This window comes from Triturus cristatus, chromosome 10 (genome assembly GCF_964204655.1).
Source record: "Triturus cristatus chromosome 10, aTriCri1.1, whole genome shotgun sequence".
NCBI classification, from domain to species: Eukaryota; Metazoa; Chordata; class Amphibia; order Caudata; family Salamandridae; genus Triturus; species Triturus cristatus.
Genome location: NC_140593.1, coordinates 1065625113 through 1065650781, shown reverse-complemented (window position 1 = coordinate 1065650781; position 25669 = coordinate 1065625113).

Genomic DNA, 25669 nt, shown 5'->3' with positions numbered 1-25669 from the left:
CAGACCTTTGCCGGTGCATATGGGAGGGACTCACATGTCTTGTGAAGGCACCGGAATCGGCTCTTCAGGAGGCCAAACGTCCTCTGAATCACTCGCCTGGTCTGCCCGTGTGCATAGGTTGTAACGGTGATCTGCAGCTGATCTTGGGTTGCGGAGAGGCGTCATCAACCATGGCATGTTGGGATAGCCAGAGTCCCCTACATGGAAACATCATGTAAAGAAGTGGGTCAGGAGATGCCGTAAGATACAAAGATACCGCAAAACACAGGACAAACAGAGTATACCCACCAACAAGACATGCTCGTTCGTTGTGCAGCCGCAGCATCATTTGTGGCACCCTGCTACGCCTCATAATGTAGGCATCGTGTGCTGACCCTGGAAAACGTGCACAGACATAGGAAATCAGCATGTTGCAAGACACACCACAAGGGCATTTATAGAGTGGTAATGTTTACGGTTGCAATAGGCTACCTCCTGTGCCTGTGGTGGTACCCAAGCCACATGTGTCCCATCAATGGACCCAATTACATGGGGCATCCCTCCCAGGGCATAGAAATCACCCTTGACACCTGTCAACTCCTCTGGAGTCGGAAAATGGATGAATTCATCCAGGTGCTCCAACATGGCTGCTAGAACATCATGCAGGACACGGCTGAACATCGTCTGTGACATGCCACCAACATCAGCTATGGTGAATTGAAACGTACCTGTGGCAAAAAAATATAGGGCTGCCATCACCTTCATCTTTGGGGTCAGCGCAGTAGGATACCTGTGTCGCGGTTGGAGGTGTGGTGCCAGCCTGTTTGTCAGGTCCTCAATCAATTGTTGGGTGAATCTGTAACGTCGTATACAGTCACGTTCCCTCATGGCACCCAAGTTTGGCATTGGTCTGGGGACAGGCGGTACCCTGCAGAAAATTTGAATGAATAACGAAGAGTGAGAACATAACAACATCAATGTCAATTAACTGAGCACATGCTCAACTGCTGATACACATCTGCTAAATGCAGAGTCTGGTCTGTGCAATACATCCAGGACACGTATGCCAGCCAGGTGATACTCCTATGAAAAGCAAGCTACGCCCGTTGATTGGCAAGTCTACATGACATGCCCTGAAACGAGCTGTGGGCCAGTGTAAGTGAACAGCCAGAGACATCACAAGAGTGACATACATCCACATATCTGCATTTGAAGAATGTCATCTCACACAGACACCTGATGGCAAGCTGGACGCACAGGTCACATGGAATGTCAAATGTACAGATCACACAGATTGCGATGACGGGGTACACGTGAAAACAGAAAACACAGACATTGAGATGACGTAGATATGTCCTCATGTCTAAATATCATGTTTGATGCATACCGACACACGTTACGTGGGAATCCACATGTGGCATGGTGTGCGTAGATGTGTGCCATGCCCATCTACACACAGACACATATTGGATGCAGCAACAGCAGATGCAGTTGACGGTACACCAACAGCAAGCTCATGGGAACACATGACACACACATGACATAGTCACATCGGGGCACACTGGTCGTTAAATGTCAGTTGTTAGTGTCCCTGTCCCTGGCATCAGGGGACAGTTGCGGGTGGTGGTGACTGTGCCATACCAGTGATGCTGTGCTTGACACGTTTGTACTACATGCACACATGTGCAAAGTGTGAAGGGGAAGTGTGCCACGTAGTGCCCCATCACACATTACATGTGTACACAGGTCATCACATATCAATTGTGCAAATACATGAGGAGACATGTGCAATATCACTGTCTGACACACCTAGGCCCTGCACATGTAGGACTGCAATGACAATGACTTGATGTACATCCTAGTGTGAGTCTGAGACCTCCATTCCTTTCGTGTGTGCATCCTATCACCAGTGTACGCGTGTGAAATGCACTGTACACACGCTCTGAGGGCGTGTGTACGGTCCGTATCACTAGAGTTGTGGGGCCGTAGGAGTACGCGTCGTACGGACCGTACACGTACGGTCCGTATCACTATAGTAGTGGTACCGTAGGAGCACGTGTGGTACGGAACGTACACACGTACGTGTACTACCAGTGCGTACACGTACGTGTACTACCAGTACGTACACGTATGTGTAGGCACTGGTAGTACACGTACATGTACGCACTGGTAGTACACGTACGGGTACGTGTACTACCAGTGCCTACACATACGTGTACTACCAGTGCGTACAGGTACGTGTCAAACGCACTGTGCAACTGGTGCCGTAGGGGTACGTGTGAAACGCACCCTACCTGTGTGTGGATTCGAAAATTACATAGGAGACACATAAGCGACAAGTATTAGGCACTAAATGCATGCTGGTTGTCATGGATACAGAGTTTTCAGTTCAAATTTTTCCATCAGGTGTCCTGGAAAAGTCAGTTGGTCACAAGATACAATGTTGCAAAGTGGTTGTTGACTTGACATGATGCTCAAAATTTGAACAATGCAAATGCTGTCACTGGTGTATGTGGAAAGGGATTGGAGTAAACGTAAGTTGAATCTGACCAATCACTATGTATTCCTCCAAATGAATGCCCCTCAGCAAGACAGATATAAGTCAGCCAGAACCCATGAGAGGGCACTTGCCTGCACAACTTTCCTGTCGACAACATTGCTGCTGTCTGTGCTTCCTCTGGCACCATGTCAAGGTCTGTGGAGAGGGCCCAGCCATTCACCCAGGAGGAGAATGAGGCATTGCTGGATGTCATCCTCCCACAGTACCCCAGCTTGTATGGGAGACCAGGGAAGCAGGTGAGTGCTGACTCCACTACCTTTGACTGTGCACCTTTTTTGTGACTGTCACTTTTGGCATTGTGTCCAGGTGTGACAGACATGCAATGTTGTTTAGAGTGGGTCCCAGGGGGGGGAATGGCTTATGTCTCTCATGCACATCATGATGTAGTTCATGTGTGCACTCCTCACTTGCATTGTGCTTACTGTGACATTCACTGCATAGTGCATGACACATTCAGCCTGGCTAATCCTTTGTGGCATTTTGGGTCTATAGTCCTGAGGTGATTCTGGTGTCCCCCCGGTGTGACAGGTGACTGTACCCACAGATGTGTGTGAGTTGAGTGGAGCTGTGGTGAGAGTGTCCAAGTGATGTGTACGCCCCCTGGACATTGATGTGTGTGAATGTTCCTTGTCATGTGGATGAGTCTCTATGTGAAGTGTTGCACCACAGCTGCATGGAGGAGGCTACAGCTCTACCCATCTGATGTGAGAAGTAAGCCGTGCTGTGTGTCTGACTTGCTGAGCTAGCCCCACACCTGTGACACCCCACAGGCAAGTGGCACATGTGCAGAGTGAGGTTTGTATCCGCTGTTGCCAAAGCCAGGTGATTGATCTGGGCCTGTGTGTGTCTGTGTACTCTGCTGAGGTTGCGTCAGTGGCCTGGGGCATGTAACTGCTTGGAGGTGCTGTCCATCAGCCTGGTGTTGATTGTGATGCACAGTGTGTGCCATGATCATGGAGTGTGTCGCAACCCTCATGCCACCTGTGTACTTTCAATGCCATGTAGTGCATTGGGGCTTCCACAGAGGACCATATCCATCTGACAAAGATGCTATTCCTTGGCAGCATCCTATGCCCTGGTCAACATATCAAAGATGTTCAAATGTGTGTCTCTCTGACATGGAGCAGGTGTAGTGATGTTGTCTCACATTGTCATCCTCACAGGTAACTGCCTACGAGAAGGGGGAGATCTGGAAGCGGGCCGTCAGAGCCGTGAGATCGGCGGATGGTCGCAGTCGGCGCCTAGCCCAAGTCAGAAAACGGTGGCAGGACATCCGGTGCTGGACCCGGAGGATCGCCCGGGTCCAGCTGGAGCACTCACCTCCACGCCCCCACGGCGGGCGCCGACGCCTGACCCACCAGATGAAGCGTGTCCTGGCGGTGGTCTTCCCTGACATGGATAGGCAGTTCCAGGAGAGATAGCAGCAAGGTGGGGTAGGTACATGTGTGTTTGTTGTGTATCACCAGCTTTTGGAAGTGCTCAGTCGCCTGGATGTGCAGTGCATATCCTGTTCCCCCAAGTCAACCGGTGCTGTTATTCCTCCCTTCCCCTCCTTGACATGTGTTCCCTGGTCTGTGTGTAATCACTATTGCACATGGTCATCTAGGCTGCCAGTTAATCCAAGTGCACAATGCTTTCTGCATCATGTGTGGGGGTGGTCTGTGACATGTGTAGGTACCTTGCCTGTGCCCTGTCCTGTTCAGTCATTTGGGGGTCCCTATTTGTTGGCACTGATGATGAGTCTCAACATAGGAGTGTGAGGTTTCAAATGAACACACTTGCAGCATGCATGACGGATGTTGTGGCCTCAGACATGATGTGCATGAGTGGGAGATATACATAGTGCCAGGACGGTTGCTCATGTTACAGTCAGATCATTCCAGGACCATGGAGCAGTGTGCCCATTGCCTCGTAATCATGTGTGTCATCTAACACTATGCCAATTCTCTGTGTGTTCAGCATAGGTTGGCCTCTGTGGCATTGTTCCCTGGCCTCATTTGTATTTATCTAAAGTGTGCTACATGTGTCCACTGTACAGGGAGACCCCATTTGGCTTGTGCAGACTCACACTGGGCAGTGCCTGTGTGTCTATTCACAACTATCTGTTGATGGTTGTTTGTCACAAATATGTGTTGGCAGCCTCACGAGGTGATGTGGAGTACATTTGGGAATTCTTGCAGCACATTTTTGTAGACCCTGATTAAGAGGTGTCACTTCTTGATCTGTCTCAATCACATTGTCTCAGGTATGGGGGGTTTGTGCGGGCGAGGCCTACATGTCCAAATCTTATGTCTCCTTGCCAGGTCTGACCTGTGTGTGATAATTGTCTGGACAGACACTCAACATGCAGTGACCCAGTCATGTTGTGCAGGGTTTAATGTTTGTGCTTTGCAGCATGTGTCAATAGTTTAAATACACGATTCCTGCTCATCCATTTTTGGCACCAGTGTGTGGCCCAGATGCTACATAGTTTTGTCTTTGTGTGCTGACATCTGTGTGGACATTCTGGCTTGCCATGGGGGTGTCTCCTCAGTGCAGGTATGCCTTATTCCAACACAATTGCAGGCCCAGTAGCTTATGCATTGGCCTGTGTTTGGACATGTGTGCCACTCCACATGACAGGCAGTGGGTCAGATGTGTTGCCAACTGTGTCATCATGGTACGGATGGCCATGTGACAGGTGGCATGATTCAAGTTGTTAGTCAAAAAGTATTGTACCTTGGCACTCACTACACTTGTCAACATGTCTTCATGTTTTCAATGTTTGAACTTGATGTTTTGTTTTGAAGGACAATAATGTGCCTGCATGACCGATGTCTCCCAAGGAAGTGCACAAGAAACCACCTTTACACTTTCAGGGAACACGCTGGCACATTTTAAAGAAAGGCACAGTTCGAATAAGACTGTTTTTCAGATTATACAGATCCATGTGCCCACAGTGTGGTGGAATTTGTGTAACTCCTTGGTTGTTGGTGATACCAACTTACGAGTGTCAAGTAATCCAGACCGCCGTGGTCCCATGTATATGTACTTTCTGAACCACCATTTCTTTCTAACAGTGGCTTCTTTGAATAAGGCTGGCAGCTTATACAATGACTGGGTAAATGTAGTTTGGTGTGCACCTCCTTGTGAGACTTCTTTTATACAGGCACATGTGTGTTCTGTTCACAAAGTGGCACATTCACACATTCTAAACATGTCGATTGTGTAAAGTGGTGTGATTCCCAAGGGATCAAAATGTATTTTGTTTGGGTTTCCAAAGTACTTACAGGTCCCTGACTGTGGGGACACCTTTAGCATTGAGGTATGGTATTTAGCCTTGGGTGCACCAATACTGTTTCATTCCCGGTAAACAAGAGGTGGCATGACTTCATAGTATTGCTGTGCTCAACTGTTCCGAGACACTAGCTTCTCAGTATATTTCTCAGACAAGTTTTTGGCTGGAGTGTCCTATTTTTCCTTGTTTCCAAGTGGCATGTTGGGTCAACCAACTGGGGAGTACATGGCTTACATTTGTGCGGAGTCATCTAGATGTTACTCATGATGCATTGCCTGATATGCACTGTGACCTATTTTGTTTGGACTCATGTGTCAGATGTATACTGGTGACTGATTCTTTTTCTGTATCTTCACCTTGCCCACAGCATCATCGGAGGAAACCGAGGGAGACACCTGCACAGACCTGGAGGAGGGATCCAGCACCAGTGCCACCGGTGCTGGCGAGTCTGCGGGAGCAAGTGGCACGGAGGGCGAGGGGAGTCAGTCGGAGGACCTGTCTGGTGGTGAGCCCAACTACGACGCTGACGGGTCCGAGGCTGACCTCATCGAGGGGGCGGAGGCTGCTACAACACCCGGCAGCAGCCCAACATCTGTCCCCGCCTCCTCCATTCCCATCACCGCCCTCCCAGTTGCTCCGGTCCCTTCTGTCCGTGCAGGGCACCACCATGTCTCCTTCGAGCCAGGCACCGCACCCCCTGCCCCTGTCACCCCTGCTGCCCTCACTGCAGAGTCTGTGGAAATCCAGCGGCAGTTGCAGGTTGGGCAGACATCGATGCTGAATGTCCTCCATGGCCACACCAGACTGCTGACACAGATGGTGTCGTTCATGGAGGGCATGTCAGCAACGATGTCTGACCAACGGATGTTTCTGCGGTCCATGGACTCTTCACTGACGGCAGCAGTGAGTCTCCTGCAGCGCTTCATCCCCCCCTACCGCAGCCCCATCCACACTTCCCACTCCCATACCTGTCCCATGCACACCCAGACATTCCCAAGCACGCACCCCACCAGAAACAGGCAGCACACCACCAAGTAAGGGCAAGCACACACCTCCTGGCACGCACACTCAGGGGGATAAAGGCACACCCACTGGGTCTGGGGCACACAGACATACACGCAGCCACAGTCTGAGTCCGCATGCCTCACGACCCAGGACCTCCAAAAGCACTCCCCTTGGCTCCCCTGCCACACAGTCAGACAAGGAAAGCTACATGTCTGTGCTGGCCCTCAGCCCCACTGTGTCACCACCCCGCAAGCGGGCAAGGGACTCCACGGGCAGGGGAGTTGAGTCCTCCCCATGTCCACCCCCTCCTCCAGAAGCGCTGCACCCCATCCTTCGGACCCCCCCCCTCCTTTGTGCCTGTGGCTTCTTCCGGTGCAGGGGATACTCTGGACGACCTGGCAGAAGTGTGCAGCGCCGAGCTCATCTCCACCTTTGGCGCTGCCCCAACCCCTGTGGTGGAGGCGTCCAGCCCTGCACCCACCACACCTACACTTACACCTCCTGTCCCTGCGGTGCCTGGTCCTTCTCCACATGATGCCCCCCCGGTCGACGAACCTGAGGGTTCCACTGTGCAGGCAAGCTAGGGGAGACGCATGCCCATGTGTCCCCCCCAAGGACTTCTATTCTGGACTGGCCATTGGCCTTTGTATATATTGTTATTTCCAAAATTTTTTTTATGCTGAATAAAGCATTTTATTTTTCCTTTGAACACTATTGCATTTCAGGTATTGATGTTGGTGCTGAGGCTCCAGGAGTTGGTGTTGTGGTAATGTGTAATGTTTCTGAGAAATTTTCTAGTCTGATGGTCATGAGGTGCACCATGGTATCTGCGTGCCATCACAAGGTCTCTGCAAAGTATGTTTGGTCGTGTGTGTTATTTGTGTTTTGAGACATTGTACCAAGGAGTGTTCCTTCCTCTGTGGCACCTGACATCTTCCCTGTAGAGAGTTGCACAATTGTTGTGCTGACCTGTGTCTACATTTCCTTTGTTGGTGACGGATCCCTTCAACTATGGCCATGCGGGCTCAGCAATGTCTCTGGCTGCATCGTCTGTGCCATCCTTGCTAGTCACTGTACTTGTGTATTGAGTATGTTGAAATGCCTTCATGGCGAAAATCTCCCTTTTCAGCACTATGCATGTGTGTAATCCCAGCCTAGCACACATATGGTACTTGTTCTGCAGGGTATTTGGGCACCTGACTCACAATTGTGGGCATTGTATCTGTGGGAACTCCACCCTATTCCTTCCATGAGAGACAACATCTTGGTGGCTGTCCCAGCACCTGTACATTCCTATCAGTCCTGGGATGTGCGTGACAGTGTGTGTTCCCTTTGGCTCTCTTAGTTTAGTAGGCATTGCAATGACTATACAGTCTTGTGGCATGATCTCAGTGTGTATTGTGCTGCATCCGCCAGGGGTGGGTATGCATGTGTCATTTGTCTTCACACCCACATGTGGTGTGTCATGCAGTGGGGGAAAGACATCCATCCTCCTGGGAGTGGGACACTGCTGTCAGTGATGTGTTGTTATGGCACTATCAACATAGTTGAAAATTAGGTATGCGTACATATACCCATGGAGTTGTGGTCATCTGATGATGATGTCCACACCCCCATGTCTCTGTCCACTGCTGGGAGTGATAGGCACCCACCCCCATGTCTCTGTTCACTGCTGGGAGTGATAGGCACCCACCCCCATGTCTCTGTCCACTGCTGGTATTCCTCTGCACCCACCCCCATGTCTCTGTCCACTGCTGGGAGTGATAGGCACCCACCCCCATGTCTCTGTCCACTGCTGGGAGTGATAGGCACCAACCCCCATGTATCTGTCCACTGCTGGGAGTGATAGGCAACAACACCCATGTCTCTGTCCACTGCTGGTATTCCTCTGCACCCACCCCCATGTCTCTGTCCACTGCTGGGAGTGATAGGCACCCACCCCATGTCTCTGTCCACTGCTGGGAGTGATAGGCAACAACACCCATGTCTGTGTCCACTGCTGGGAGTGATAGGCACCCACCCCCATGTCTCTGTCCACTGCTGGTATTCCTCTGCACCCACCCCCATGTCTCTGTCCACTTCTGGGAGTGATAGGCACCCACCCCCATGTCTCTGTCCACTGCTGGTATTCCTCTGCACCCACCCCCATGTCTCTGTCCACTGCTGGGAGTGATAGGCACCCACCCCCATGCCTCTGTCCACTGCTGGTATTCCTCTGCACCCACCCCTCACATGTCTGTCCATTGCTGGGAATCCTATGCAGCCACCCACCCACCCACCCGCCCCCTTGGTGCAGTACACTGCTGTCCTGGGCATACACACACCCCAATATACTGGTAATATGCTGCACCAGGCCGTAAGCCAACATTTGTGGCGTGTGTACGCCTTTCATCCAAAATGTACAGGTGCCGTAGGCGTACGGGTGATACGGACCGTACCCCCGCATTCATAGGGTGTGTACGGTCCGTACCACGCGTACCCCTACGTCACCACTACAATGGTGCTACAGACCGTACCCACGCTCTGAGGGCGTGTGTACGGTCCGTACCACGCGTACCCCTACGCCACCACTACAATGGTGGTACGGACCGTACACACGCCCTCAGAGTGTGTGTACGGTCCGTAGCACCATTGTAGTGGTGACGTAGGGGTACGCGTGGTACGGACCGTAGCCCACGCTGTGAGGGCATGGGTACGGTGCGTACCACGCGTACCCCTACGTCACCACTACAATGGTGGTACGGACCGTACACACGCCCTCAGAGCGTGGGTACGGTCCGTACCACCATTGTAGTGGTGCGGTAGGGGTACGCGTACACGTCCACTTCCGTTGTTGCGGTACGCAGGGATTGGTGGACACGCACCACGTGACCAGACCCTGGAGGTAATGTATGTCCTCCATATTGTATGTTTTAATTTGGGTAGGGGGTATGTTTCATGCCCCTCACCCCCCCTTGACCCATGGGTGTTGTTCTCACCTTCTGCGGCGTGTGCGTCGGGTTCGGTGCACCAGGTCGTAGGCTAGGAGGGCCGGGATGACACGTAGGATGGGGTCCATGTCTGTCCGTCTCGTACCGGGGCTCCTTTTTCACATCGGACTCAGGTTTCCGGCTTTTTTTAGCTGCCGTAAAAAAATTGCTGTGCGGAATGACGTAGGGACTAATCGTACTTGCTGGTCCGTAAAACGCTGCCTGACTCCGTACGGACGTCGCGTACGCGCTGTCCAGGATCAGAATAGTAGGTATTTTTTAGCCGTACACTGTTTTGTACGTAACGTACGGAAATGGTATTTCTGTACGAATCGTACTTGCTGGTTTGTACGGTGGATTTCCCGGGTACGTGTCGCACGGAGAATACGCTCCGTACGACCATTTGTACCCGGGTTTTACACGATTGGAATCGGCACCTTAATGTACAAACCAAACGTTACAGCTATTGAACCTAAATCCCCAAACAAAATAAAAACTAAACAATTACCAAAATATTTATCAATTAATAAATGAATATTAATGATTAATTAATTTGAACTAAATTACTTTCCACCCTCTACCCCAATAAACACCAACACACACACCTAAAATATTTACACGATTTCCATAACTAATTTTACGTTAATAAATTAATAACAATCAACAACAAATCATTAATTAATTTTAAAAAATGTACTTCCCACCATTTACCACTATAAAACACACAACTCACACATCAAATTTATTACACAATTAGCATATTTAATATTTAATTACTTAATTAGCATTAATTAACAAATATTTAATTAATTATAAATAATTATCCTCTCACCATATTCCCCTTTAAATGCCACCACCAATTTCGTAAAACATGACACAATTAACATAATTAATTAACAATTAATTAATTAATTAATAACAATTAACAAGCAAAATATAAATAATTATTAATAAATTAATTCACACAATTAACACTATAAAATAAACTTAATTCAATATTATATAAAATTATTACTAAATGTATTAAAATTAAATTACTTCCCACCCTACTCCCCTATCAACCCACAACCCACTCCTAAAGAAATTACACAATTAACATAATTACCAATACATTGATAATAATTAACAACCAATTAATAAATAATCAATAATTAATTCCCACAATTAACAATATAAAATATTAAATGCATAAATATTAATCAATAAAAAAATAGTTATCAATTATAATTAAATTACTTCCCACCCTACTCCCCTCTCAACCCACAACCCGCTCCTAAAAAAATGACACAATTAACATAATTACCAATTAATTAATAACAATTAACAAGCAAAATATAAATAATTATTAATAAATTAATTCACACAATTAACACTATAAAATAAACTTAATTCAAAATTATATAAAATTATTACTAAATGTATTAAAATTAAATTACTTCCCACCCTACTCCCCTATCAACCCACAACCCACTCCTAAAGAAATTACACAATTAACATAATTACCAATACATTGATAATAATTAACAACCAATTAATAAATAATCAATAATACATTAATTACCACAATTAACAATATAAAATATTAAATAAATAAATATTAATCGATAAAAAATATTAATTAATTAATTATAATTAAATTGCTTCCCACCCTATTCCCCTATAAACCCACAACCCGCTACGGAACTAAAATTTAATTTAAAAAAAATTAATAACATAAAAATGTAACAGATATTAAAAAACAAATGCAATACTTAGACAAAAAATAGAGCGCATACATTTAAAATACATACTAAAATACATAACACTAACTAAAAAAACGATATTTTTAACAACTATATTTTTGCAAACAATATTCATGACTTCGATATTTTAGAAAACGATATTTCTTACCTTAAACTCGATATTCTTGATCACGATCTTCTTGCAGTCGATATTTATGTATCTTGATATTTTGCACTCGATATTAGTGCAAGTCGAGATTTCCAACTCGATATTCTGACTCTTTATCGTTTCCAGTGAATCATGATGGAGTTGTGATAACTGGTCCTTCATCTTACATTTGAGATCGTTCTACCACTTTTTAAGGTCATTCACATCACAGACTGCAGGTGACACCATACTATTTCCTGTGCTAGAATCTCTCGTCCTCCTCTGAAAATGACTTTCTGTTCTTGACTGCCATCTCAGGGGTCTTGGCAAATTCTGGAATTGATTTCATGATTGTGGCAGTGAAATATGGCGGCAATGATGCTAGATAGGCCTCCAGGCTTTCTGGCATTGTGCTTTCCTATCAAGAAAATGGCTTAACCATTTTCCATCTGAAGTGTGCTTGTGCCAACTTGAGATAGGAGCTTGGATAGTACAAAATGGCCAGGTCAGGGGGGCTTAAGGAGGGTGTAGATCCTTCGGTTAGTGGGCGGTGTTCCCTCTATATTGAAGAGATTTTGGCTGAAGGGCAGCGTCTTCAGCTTCTTTCTGAAGTGCAATGTGAAGGGAGCTCGGCAGTCTTCCACTGGGATGAATTTCCAGACCCATTTAAGATTTAACAAAGGAATAACAAAGAAAAAGAGGGTTTAGATTCAGATCAGAAGTAGGGGTGGGCTGACCTTGTTTAATTCAGTGTAGTGTAATCAGGCGGAATCATCTAAGAATTCAGAGAAAATATGCAAAATCATTCAAGATGAGTAATTCTGAATTTAGCACTACTTCTTAGCGCAAACATGACCCCTTGCGTCCCTAACGGGCTTGAGAATGTATTTCAGAGATAGCGTCTAATGCAACAGAACCCGAATAGCCAGTGGAATGAGTGAGCACTTGGGGGTCGGATTTTCCTCCAACTTACTCCCGGCATTTATTTTCTTAGAGCAAAATGCAACCTTGCATCCTAAATGAACGCGAGGATGCTTTTTGCGCTATGAAATAGCAGTAAGTGCAGCAGAACACGAACAGCAAGGTTTACGGAGATACTTTTGAAGTGGTACCTTTAGTCATCTGCATTGTCCATCCCAGGCCTCTGTCATGCCACCATGGCTGGACATCATTCAGTCCGCACGGAAATGGGGTACCCCATGGTTTGAAGCCCACTAGTATAGATGGAGCCCAATAGGCTTTTCCCCCAGTAGCGGCTGCTACGGAGCAGTAGTGGTGGGACAGTGTTAAAAAAATAATAGGAAAAATTAAATTAAACTTACCTGCCGGCTGCCGCTTCTCCTCTGTCCTCTTCTTCTTTGACTCAAGAAGCAGATGCAGGAAGCATAACAGGAAGCATCCAGGCCTCCAGACTCCCCTGGCCAATCATGATGCTGCTGATTGCAGTGTTGATATTGGTCTGAGCACTGTGGTTCAGCGCTCAGATGGGGACTGGGAGCCTGGGCATGTTCTCCATCCAGGCTGTGCAACACAGCCCGGTGAAGAACATGCCAAGTGCGCATGATCATTTGGCCGGCCCAAGACGGCCGGCCAAACCGTCATGCGCACTTACAGACTGCCACCAGTCCTCCCCCCTGCTCTGTGGGCAGTCCTACCCACCCCGCCCTTCAGAGGAGTACTGAAAAATAAAATTATTTTAACATGCTGATATCATTTTATTTTTCTGTGGGGTGACGCGCCTCCGACTTAGGGGAGAAGCCAGCACCTGTTCCCCCGCCCCCCATCAACCTCTGTGCTTCCTTCCTTACCTGGAAGGCCAACATCTTACCACTATTGGATAGTAATTTAAAATGAGATATACTCTGAAGATGATGCAAGGGATGAATCATGACAATTGGGCCATGAGAGAAAGACATTTGCCATGCTCCCTTGAGGTTCCCGTCACCTCTACCTTTGAGAGACCATCTGAGACTAAGGAAATCAAGGTTTCAAAGAAATACAGTTTTTCCTGATGACAGGGATGAGCTCCCAGACTGGTCCAGGGTAAAGGTTTTATTGCAGGTGTGTGATGAGTTTCAGCGCTTTTCTGAGCAGGTGTCATGGCCGCCTTGCAACATTGGCTTTGCAGAATAGGAAGCGACCGAGATCTCATTTATCACTGCTTCCTCCAGGCAGCCTTGTGTCGAGCATTGCCACGTTCAGCCGCGCTGATCTGTAGCCACTGCGCCTGACCCGGGGCAGTACAGCAGCACATCGAAGGGTGGGAATAACATAAGTTGTCGCTTGACTGCGCTTGCGCCGATTTCTAATTAGGAAGGCAATTGGCTCTGGTCTCAGCACACTCTCTTTGAAGCAATTTTGTATAAAAAGCTGCCAAAACCAAGCATGCTTTTTTCCCCCTACTATGATAGAGATTGTCAATCCATTTATTTTACATTTTCCATCTCATTAACTTCCTGAGCTACTTTGGCAGGAAGGGGCCAGGCTGTTAAGGAGGCGTACCTTACTTTAACGGAACAGCATCCTGTACAGCTAAAAAAGATGCAAAAAAGAAATGGAAAAAGGGAGCGAGGATGAGGCGGTTAATTGATTGATGGTTACACTTAAGCATGAACAGAGTAGTCTCTTGCGCAGGGGTTATTAGGCACTACTAATATACCTCCGCTGGCGACGAGGACGGGATCCCATCAGGCGAAATGTTGCGGAAGTAATCACGTAGGGGCTCAAGCGCGAGGCCCACAGTGATCTTTATGGCTATTGTTTATGCATATTGTGCCAAGGTATTCGAATCATTATGCACTATGATTATTTTATGCAGATTATGGAGAATTCGGTCATAGTACATAAACGCAGCAATGCAGAAGCCGAAAGTAAAAGAGATGACCTGCTGTTGGACACTGTGCATTAATATCTTGCCTTGCATGGCCTCTGCAAGGGGATGAAATCACAATAATGCGCCGGCCTTGCTGACAATGGCATGCTGTGATTGAATTGGCATCTCATGAGGTGCACTTTGGTATCCTAGTTGCATTCCACCACATTGTGTGAAACCATCTTCAGGATGCCCTGCTGCATTAAGCGCAGCCATGATACTTCTGGGTGTTTGGTTTTAGAAGCAGCGCTCCTTTTATTGTACTTTTTCTAGTTTATGAGTATACAACATTGTTCCTCAAGGACTTGACTCATGCCAAGATTTTGAAATATTATTATAAAGGAACAGTGGTCCCATTCAATTTGAGTAAATTAAAGTGCCACAATTAGTTCAATGAAAAATTGGGTTTTATGTTTAAAGACAATGCAAAAATAACTAAAAAATTACTGTAAATAGTGAGAAAATTAATAAAACAGTGAGTGAGTTGGTGGCAGGGTAATAGGAAATCAGCCGATTTCCGGTACCCAGGCAAGTGATTTTAAAAGGTGACTTTTTGGTGCTCAAAGGTAATTGTTATCAAAAAGTCAATAAAACATTTCATACTCCGACATTTCAATTTTGTAATACACTGGAGTTTAGAAATGATTGTCGACGACGTTTCGATCCCTTAACACGTATTGGGATCTCTTCAGGACAAGAAAATGATAAATAATTGCCTGGGAGAAAGCCTAGTGGGGAGGGGGAGAAAAAATAAAAAATAAAAATATGCAAGGTTAGGAAGAGAGCATAGGAAGAGTAAAGAGGGGCGAGAATAGCTAGAGGGTAATATGCGAGAAGGGAGGGATGTAGAGGGGGTGGTGCAAGAATTAAAAATTAATAAGGGGGGGGTTGGAACTTACAGTGAGAGGATGACCCAATCAATTAGTAACTGTTGCGCAGCCGCGCCAGCCAAAACTAGACGATCCTAGTGTTGTAGTCCGGAATGAGGTATAGGCAAGAAATAGAGCCTGTGGGGAAGAGGGAGAGTCAATGCGGGGGAGGAGTGAGGGAACGTAGGGTGCAGGTGGAGGAAGGTTGTGCAAGGGCTTACCAGCGATAAAAAGCGGGAAACAATTAGGATGAAGCGCCCCGTCAAAAACCGTCACAACCTGGGCTCGTCTACATCCCTCCCTTCTCGCATATTACCCTCTAGCTATTCTCGCCCCTCTTTACTCTTCCTATGCTCTCTTCCTAACCTTGCATATTTTTATTCAAAACGTCGTCGACAATCATTTCTAAACTCCAGTGTATTACAAAATTGAAATGTCGGAGTATGAAATGTTTTATTGACTTTTTGATAACAATTACCTTTGAGCACCAAAAAGTCACCTTTTAAAATCACTTGCCTGGGTACCGGAAAACGGCTGATTTCCTATTACCCTGCCACCAACTCACTCACTGTTTTATTAATTTTCTCACTATTTACAGTAATTTTTTAGTTATTTTTGCATTGTCTTTAAACATAAAACCCAATTTTTCATTGAACTAATTGTGGCACTTTAATTTACTCGAATTGAATGGGACCACTGTTCCTTTATAATAATATTTACACCCTTGGTCCCTTCTGACTCCTAGGGTCTCCTTGTTCCTTATAAAGATTTTGAAATAGCCATCTGCTATATCTAGTGCTTAATTTGAGCCAGGTTTTAGGTAGGACCCGTCAGCACTCATTTGTGGGCACCAGGACATTTTTCACCCTCACTTATTGACCTAGAGCAGGAGAGAGAAAGGCAGACCATGGGAAAAGAAGTGGGGAAAAAAATACAGGAAAACAGTGACAGATTTGGGGGGGCCATTTACGTGGACAAAATCTTGCCCTTGGGTTGCGCCATCTCTTGTGCCCTATTTGAGTTGTTCAGTACCTTTCTGCAATGAGTGTTTACCAAGAGTTCCTGTCACCGGGGCGTGTCACATTACCTGGATGATTTCTTGTTTCTAGGGTCCAAACAGACAGTGTGGGCGCGCCCTGACCCATTTTGATGAATTGATGCAGGAATTTGGGGTAAAATTGTCACCGGAGAAAACAGCTGGGCCCAGCTGTGTGTTTTCTTGGGCATCGAATTGGACTCGGTGCATTGGGTGGCTTGTTTGCCAAGGTCAAAAGTGGAAGAAATACAGAACTTCCTGTTACATGTGATGGATGAACGGAGGATTGATTTGAGAATGGTACATAAGCTGCTGGGATTTCTGAACTTTGCCTGCAGGTTGGTGAGAGCAGGTAGGACTTTTTGTAGATGGCTAGGCATGGCCATGTTTGAAGCAGTGCAGCCACACCACAGGGTATGAATTTCTTTGGGCGTCAGGGCAGATTTGGGGGTGGGGAGACATTTTTGGACAATTTCAATAGGGTGCCCTTGGAATTCATGGAAGACAATACAGTGTGGCAAGTTAAAAAAAATTCAGATGCAGCTGGGGCCAAGGCTTTTCTGGGATGGGCGATGGTGCGTGAAAAAGTGGCCAGAACACTGGCTGAAGCAGGGGTGGAGCATTGCGTTTCTGGAGTTCTTCCCATTTCTAGTGGTGTTGTCGGCATGGGGAGATGAGTTGGTGAACAGGACGGTGCTGTTCTATGTTGACAACATGACTGTGGTAGAACTAGTGAACAGGCAGAGAGCAAGGGACCTGAGGGTGTTACGGTTGTTGCGAAGATTTATGCTGGTGCGTTTGCATCTGAATGTGGTTTTTAGAGCCAGGCATGTCCCAGGAGCCAGCAATGATACAGCTGATTCCTTATCTCGTTCGCAGTGGCACCGGTTCCAGAGCCTGGCACCAGGAGCAGAAGAATGCAAGACAGAGCTGCAGGACATCTGGGCCTGGGGGGAACAAGAGTGATTTGTCTGGTTGAAAGGTCCCTTGCTGAGTCTACCAGGAAGAGTTACAGGCTGGCATGGAGCGAGTTTGGAGAGATCATGGGCATTTCATTGAAGGGGATGCGCCGTGAATGGCTGGATACAGAGCAGAGAGGTTTGCGTTCTGTGCTTGATTTTATTGTCAAAGGCTTGTCTCACGCTACTATTGCGGGCAAGTTAGCCGTGATTTCATTCTATGGTAAGTTGTATTTGGGTTTTGACTCTGCCAATGATAAGATTCTTAGCAGAATGTTGAAGGGTTGGGGTAAGGATTGAAGGGGGGTGACGAGGGGGGGAGGTTGCACCACGGGATGCAATCACATTTGATCTGTTGCAGGAATTGTTGGGGGTAGTGCCGTTGTGTTGTTATGACCCGTTTGAGGTTGTACTATTTAGACTTTGTATGAGTTGGATGTTATTTGGAGCTTTCCAGGTCTCTGAGCTGGTGGGGACAGCTCAGCAGCAAGGGGTGCTGTATGAGGAGGTGCGTTTGGACGAAGGGTGACTGGGGATATGGTTGAGGCGATCCAAGAAGGATCCAACGGGGAAAGGCCACTGGGTTTGACTGGCCGAGAATGGTTGTAGTGAGGTTTGTTTGGTGAAGGATTGGCAGAGTTTTAACGCATTGCCAGGAAGGTGCACATTGGGAGTGTTTTGTCATGCAACAGGCAGTAGGGTGACTGCTTATCAGTTATTCGTGGTCTGCGTATGGCATTGTGCAAGCTGGGAAAGGACCCGGCTAGTTTTGGAACACACACTTTTAGAATAGGGATGGCGACAGCGGCAGCGCGCCTGGGGTGATCCTGGGGTAGAATCCGGCAGATTGTGAGGTGTAGGTCGAGATGCTGCAAAAGCTATGTGCGCAAGTAAAGGAGATAAAGGGAATGGATGGGGTAATGGGGGAGTGATGAAGGGAAAGGTGAACAGGTACTAATGGTTTTATTTCTACAACAGGATGTGTGAGAGGGCCGGGAACCAAGACGGTTACCTGGATCATGGGATACTCCTTAGAGCACTGGGCGGCGAAGGACCAACAGGTGTACTGACGTGACCTGGAATTGAGGAGCAGCCATCATGAGGTTTTTTGGTGGGGGGAAAGGGGGAATGCACTGGGGAGCACTGTTACCATGGTTGACAAAGCTGGTACCTCAGAGAGGTTGCCCGGACATGTTATTGATACATCTGGGTGAAAATGATCCTGTACGATTCTCTGAACTGGCATTGCTACAGGATATACAGAGGGATTTGCCAGCAACAAGATGGAATTTCTCGGGCATGTGTGTCGTTTGGACAGAGCTCATACCGCGTAGAGTTTGAAGGGGGGCAGTTAAGCATATGGCAATTGATAAAGCCCGTAGAAAACTTTACAGGGCAATGAGGGTTTTCTGCCAAACACATGAAATTAAGGTGGTTGCCCATGTAGGGGATAAAGGGGGAGAAGTCCTGTCTGTTCAGGGATGATGGGGTGCACCTTTCGTGAATGGGAAACGCATTCTACATGATGGAAATTCGAGATGCATTGAGCAAGTTCTGGAAACAAATCCATATGGTGCCGGAGGGCTGATTGATGGGGGCGAAAGGTGCACAATTTTCTCAAGGTGTGGGGCAGGCAACCGCTCTACGGGGGTTTCCTGGTTGGCAGTATTTTGGAGGGGTGGTGAGTCACAGACAGGCAGATCCACCCCTGGGGGGGAGGGCAAACAGGTGAGTGATGGCGGGGTGCGGGATGCAATGAGCAACGGAAGGAATGTCAAGGGTCTGTTCACTCCTTTGATGATTCTGTTTGCATTTTGTATGCAGTTTTGCAGTGTCCCTCGAATCACATGCATGCTGGTGCACCAGTAGCACTATTTAGAAGTGAAGTAGTCCCTGCAGGCTGCACAACGCACAGCTGACTGAGTCACAGGCATCAAATTTCTCCCCTCAATCCAAGGTGAGTGACAGCATCCAGACAGGGAAAGACACGGTCCGCTGTGCCTCATCGGCCCTTAATTTTTTTTTACAATAGTCCAAAGAACAAGGTTCAATAGCATGCAAACATGTTGTAGTACATTTGAAGGGATGTTGCATTATTGTATTATTATGTATTAAGGGGCATATGTATCATCATCTCCATTTGCGATTCTCAAACAGCGATTTTTTGAGAATCGCTATTTGAGAATTGCAAAACGGGATGTATTTAAAAAATCGCACAAATTTTGCGATTTCTTAAAATTCCTTAATTGCGATTAGCAAATTGCGAAATCGCAATTAAGGAATACCTTCCCATTCATTCCTATGGGCCAGGAGGCCCATAGCAATGAATGGGAAGTTCTTCTCAATTTGCGAATCGATATTTGCTAATCGCAAATTGATGATATTTTCAAAGTGCAAGGGTGTCATGATGACACCCTGATGCACCCCTGAAATCAGCATGTGTGCACATATGGCGCACATACATGCCCTAAGGGCATGTAAATGCAAAAAAGTGCATATTTCAAAGAAATCGCAACTTACCACCAACTTGAAGTTGGTGGTAATTTGCGATTTCTTAAGGAGAAATCGCACAACTTGGGTGCGTGTTACATTGCATTTAAGAAATCGCAATTTGCGATTTCTTAAATGCTTACGCAAACTTAAGAAATCGCAAATTTAGCAATTCCTTAAGATTGTGAGGCTGAAATGCCTCATACATCTCCTTTTGTGATTTTGTATTCGCAAACGCTGTTTTTTTTGCAATTCGCAGCGTTTGCGAATACAAAATCCTTTGATACATATGCCCCTAAGACTTTAGATCAACTTTACCATACTTGTTGAAGGCAACAACATATGAATAAACAACTAATTTCCTATTCTCCCTGTAACCCAGCCCTAACGATTACAAAGGTAGGAGTAGGAAGCGGGCTGTCAGAGGTCTGAGGTGCTGTAAACTAATTGTGTCAAATCTAAGACTGTGCACTCACTTGCCGGCCGCCGAATGCTCCCTCCCCTGCTGTGGCTAGCTGTCAAGCATATCAGGGGCAGCCCGCCGCCCCAGCTTTCCACCATTGCATCAATGAGTTCTTTTTCTCCTGCAAAACCTCAGTTCCATCTTGCAAATGCAGAGGCTAGCGGGAAGGGAGGGACGCTATGCATCTATGATGTGAGCATTGACATTAGCGCCCGAACTGCCAGGCCATCTTTTATTACCACTGTTTGCCGTGGCTGTCTTTTTGTAAGCAGTTTTGCAGCGACAATGATTTCATTATGTACATTTACGCGGAAAATGATACTGGGGCATAAAATTCGGGGTGAGCAGCTAGATTGCAGATGAACTCCACTCTGCCAGCAATAGGCAGAGTTTTTGCTGAACTTCGCTCTCCTACCGGAATGCAAAGTAGGCACAACTCTGCGAACTTTGCCGGTGGAGCGGAGTTTGCCACCACCCCTACACAAGAGTTAATCATTGGAGAGTGCCTTGGGAACAGTCCTGCCAAGTTCCACGCATCAGGCATTAGACTAACACATTTCAGTGTGGTGGTCCACATCACCACACTGAAATTCACCGTCATGCATAATAGGCATAGCGCCTCGGCTGTCAAGCCATTAGTGCTGCCTGATGCTGCTATAATTACGTTGGAGTGGCTGGCAGCGCGCTGTGGCTTGTGCGCGCTGCTCCCAGCTGGCTTGGGGGCTCGGCTGGCTGCTGGCTGACTAGCTGCTGCTACAATGTAGCACTAGAAGGCGATTCCCACCGTGGCATGATTACCTGATGTCACGTTGAGGCAGTGCTCAATATGGCTACTACTGGGACATCAGCCGACAAGTCAGGTTGAGTGACAAAATCACAGAATCTGACTTAGGTGCAGTGGGTTGTTACATCTCACTGCTGGCTGCAGAGTTTATGGGAGGCTGCAGCAAATCAGTGCAGCGCTGCTCCTACCGCTAGGTGGTAAAATTAAAATCAGTCATCATGACCCCCGCTGCCGCGTTGGCAGAGGGAGTGAGTCCTTGCAGTGGCATTTGTTTTTAGCGGCAGCGGGCAATCATCAACTGCCTTCCGGTCCGTGTTAATACTGAAGTTCTGCCCTGGGCTGGCTCGAGGATGCCAGCGAGCTGGGTAATATTGAGAAGTGATAGACTGTTACAGCTTCCAATGAGTCAAAACAATATTCACATGATCATTCATCGAAGTCAGAGAGACAACCGCTGGTAACATGCTACAAACAAGCATTTGCAATGCAATAGGTCTCGCATGTATGCGAGTTTGAGCTATTGACATTGCAAATAACAATGCCTTTTATTTTTGTTTTCATTATTAATACATAAATTAAAGGCATTGTCATTTACAATGCCAATAGCTTAACTTCGCATAAATGCGAGATCTATTGCATTGTGAATGTTTGTTGTGGAAGGATTCAGTTTCCAGACATGTTCTAACAAAGCTGCCTTTGACCCGTACGATGGAGTTGAGTGCCTTCTTTGCGTGCCATCTTGTTGGTCGCAGTGTGCAGGGGGCGCAGGTGTTGGGCAGCTGTGCTGACAGGGTGTTGAGGTGAGGGAGACTGCAGATGCCGTGGTGACAGGAGGCCAGGGAACTGCGGTGGGAGTGGCTGCAGATGCAGGGACTCCCGGATTCTGTACATATTAACCCTTTCAAGGTTTTACTGGCGTTTCCGCCCACGGATTGTAAAGCCGTCGCTGCGCGAATTTAGCAGCTATGGCTGCAGGATATTCTTGCTGCATAGGGATTGCAGCTGGCACCCTGACCGAGCAGCAGGGTACTTCACGGTTCACCAGACCTAGTGTCACGTATGTCCAGAGTGCACGGGGAGCCATGCGCTATACACCAAGCAGTACCGGAGAACTGCTGTGACAGGAGTAGGACTGCACCACAAAACCTTGTATGACTAGGGTAGGGCAGTTTCAGAGCTCGTTTTGCTGGAGCCGGGCTGCACCAGAGCGCGTGACAGGACTGAAGCAACCCACTGCTGCTCTATAGCAGATACGGGGATGCACCAGAGCTTGTGTGGCAGGAGCAGGTTTGCACCACAGCTCTTGCCACAAAAGCACGGCTGCTCCAGTGATTCTGAGACAGTGACAGCACTGCACCAGAGCTCGTGGAGCAAAGGCAGAGCTGCAGAAATGCTGCTATGGCAGGATTGTAGCATGGCTGCAAAGTCAGCTGGGTGGCGCCAGAGCTCCTGTTTGCTGAAACAGGTGTGGCACAGAGTGGGCCAAATAAACAATAAGAAACCTAAAACCAGTCACAGCAACTCAAAGGTAAGACATCTGAAACTGACCCATTCAGAGGTGTTCCTACGTTTTTAATGTAGATTTGTGTGTCCACACCATGAGTATTTGCCCAGTAAATATCAGTTATTAACCGGGGTCCTGCTTGATTCACAGTTTGTTGCGTGCGGGCATTGTTTTTGTTACAGTTCTATAAAGCGGGAACATCGACCCAAAGTTATCAGAGCAAACACAAACCCTCAACAACTGCGAGCATGAAGGTGGCTGGAATATGTAGCGCTTCAGAATGCTGTGAGCAAACGAGGGAGAACAGGGGTCCATCCTGTCACAAGCAGCTGCTCACTAGGCATGTATACCGTCTTTTAACCAGAACAACTGCCAACTAAGAGTACGGCAGCTTCTCCCGACCACATAAAGGATAATAAAAAAACAGCTACTTAATAATGTTTTCCTGGCCACTACTTTGACAGACGCCTGAAGTAATTTACGAGGACGAATGCACTTCACTTTATAATAGACGCATTCCAACAGACAAAGGGAGCCGGGATAGTGGGGGCAGCCGGCGCCATGCGCGTTGTGCCTGCCTGCAGCCCTTCCTCCTTTTGGGACGGCCCATCCGGACTGGATCCTTTGCTCCACGGCTTGTTTAGATAACACGCCTACTTAGATAAGAAATTGCTTCACGACAGCCGTGAAGCAAACTATCCAGTCCGGATGGGCCATCCCAAAATGCGAAAGGGCAGCGATAAAGAAGCCTCATTTTCAATGGAAGGCCACCGTTTACCATAAATGATGACGCCTTCCAATGAAAATGGGGGGCGGGGCTTCAAGCCCCTTCTGAAATATGCTCTCTCGGTTTGGTTGGTTGGTTTTAAAGCTTTATTCGACATTTGTCATAAAAGCATTCCCCTATCCCTAATACAATAAATACTACATATAAAAAATACTTCTAAAAATACATATTAAACATGAAATGTCGAATAAATACATAATAAGAATACAAGTACTTCAATTTATCAGATTTCTTAAAATATAGATTTTTCTATAAATAAAATACAATAATCCATATGGCAAAGTGCAAGATTAGGAATATACATAATTTCATTACGATGCAATTGCCATAAGTGAACGAGTACGAATTAACCATGACCAAGCCAGAAATTTTGCTACCCCAACCACAAGCAATATGGAACAATCTGTTTCAAGTATCCTTAGGGCTACGGATTGGCTGCGGGTTCCCAAACTAGAGCACACAGGTTTTAACCATTTACGTCTGGGGGACGAGTACAATGGGCAACAGAACAAAAGATGGGAAATGTGCTCAATTTGTTCATTACAGTGGTGGCAATGTTCATCCCATGCTGGGGACCAGTGCTTCTTAAACGCATTCACCGGGAGTGTACCTATGCGAAATTGAAAATAAAGTTTTCTATAATAGGGTTTTTCAATAATATCCCAAAAAATTTCGCAGGAAGGGTACATTTTTATGTCTAAGAAGCGAGATGTTAGGCTTGTGCTTGTGCCGTCACTAAACATTGTAAGATATACCATTTCCCAATATAGATCTTTCAGCTTTGCCTTCGTAGGAAAGCAGGTTACGTCTTTGGTGTCCCATAGATGATTCAAGTTCAATTTTATAAGGTGTCCCCGGAGCTCCCTTAGCCATGGGATAGTATGGAAACGGTCGAATTTAATAACGTCCGTCAGTGCCGCCGCATAATGGCTTAATTCTGGGGTCACCATAATCCGTCTCCAATATAGATGCTCTCTCACAATATCTCTCGCCAAGTAAGCAGCGCTTTGCGCTGCAATGCCAGGAGAGACCTAAAAATAAGGAATAAAAGAGTTACAATTCTCAAAAATTCAGACAGTCTTTGGACTCAAGCTGTGTCTCGCACCCATTTTGTTGCTACTCTTCTTGCGAGCACGCTCATGGTGCAGCCCAGGAGATGTGTCTGTTGACAGTGCAGCCTTCCTTTGTTAGGAGGATGCTGGCTGCAAGGGATTAACGAGGTCCGGGACACAGAGACCTCGCTTCCCATGCAATATCTGAAAAAATAGCAACCTTCTCTGCTGCCTTCGCACACTTATCAATTAACAACATGAAGCACGGGGACACAGCTGAGCCTTTTGTCGATTCGAAGCTGTAAATTTCTAAAACAGGTAACGCTATAATTGGAGCATTGCTTGGTGCCAAGCGCTGGTTTCATCTCTCTAGTCCCTCTGTACCTGCAAATCATGGCATGTCACACGTCTTGAGACTGAAGTGACAGGCCTGACTAATGATTTCACACAGGAGTCAGACCTGCCTGCGCAGTGTTGCAATATATGTCAATTAATAGCGCTTTCTACCTTGAAGAGCTGGGAGTGCGCCCTGCACCTGTACCCTATCCTGCACTTTTGGGGTAATTTGCTTTTATTCATTTATTTGCACTACCACCTGTTTAGAGCACTGGTGCTTTCCAGCGTTATTTTTTACCTTATTGCATTAGCAATTGATTATGCCTGAGACTGAGTGACGGTATAAACTCCTAGTTGCACTTGCTATGCTATGAAATGTGCGTTTTAGGCTATCGCGTAGTCATGAATGAGCAGATCAATGAGATCATCTTCTGGAAAACTGCAGTACCTGTCTGCCTGTCTGGAGTCACACACTGGTGTTACGAAACTTGCAGGGGCCTCCCTGCCAGGCAGGTCGGGCTCCCCTCAATCAGGAGCTCTGCAGCCAGAGTGCTGTGCTGAGGGGGCCCCCTGAAGCCTGGGGCCCCCGCACTGCGGGGGCTGTGGGGGCCTGTGTTACGCACCTGCAGTCACAAAGACTGCCCTTCCTTTAATTTCTGGTGCTTTGCAACAGCTTTAATGATCGTTGTTGCTCAAATGGATGTAATTTCTGATATTTATCTGTTTCCCTTGACTTCATTGCTTGATTTTGCTTGCGAGAAAGTGTCACTCATAGTCGATGAAATGTCACTCATAATGACTCTGAAATTATGAAAATGTCACACAGCAATCTTAACCCTTGCCAGCTGTGTGGGAATG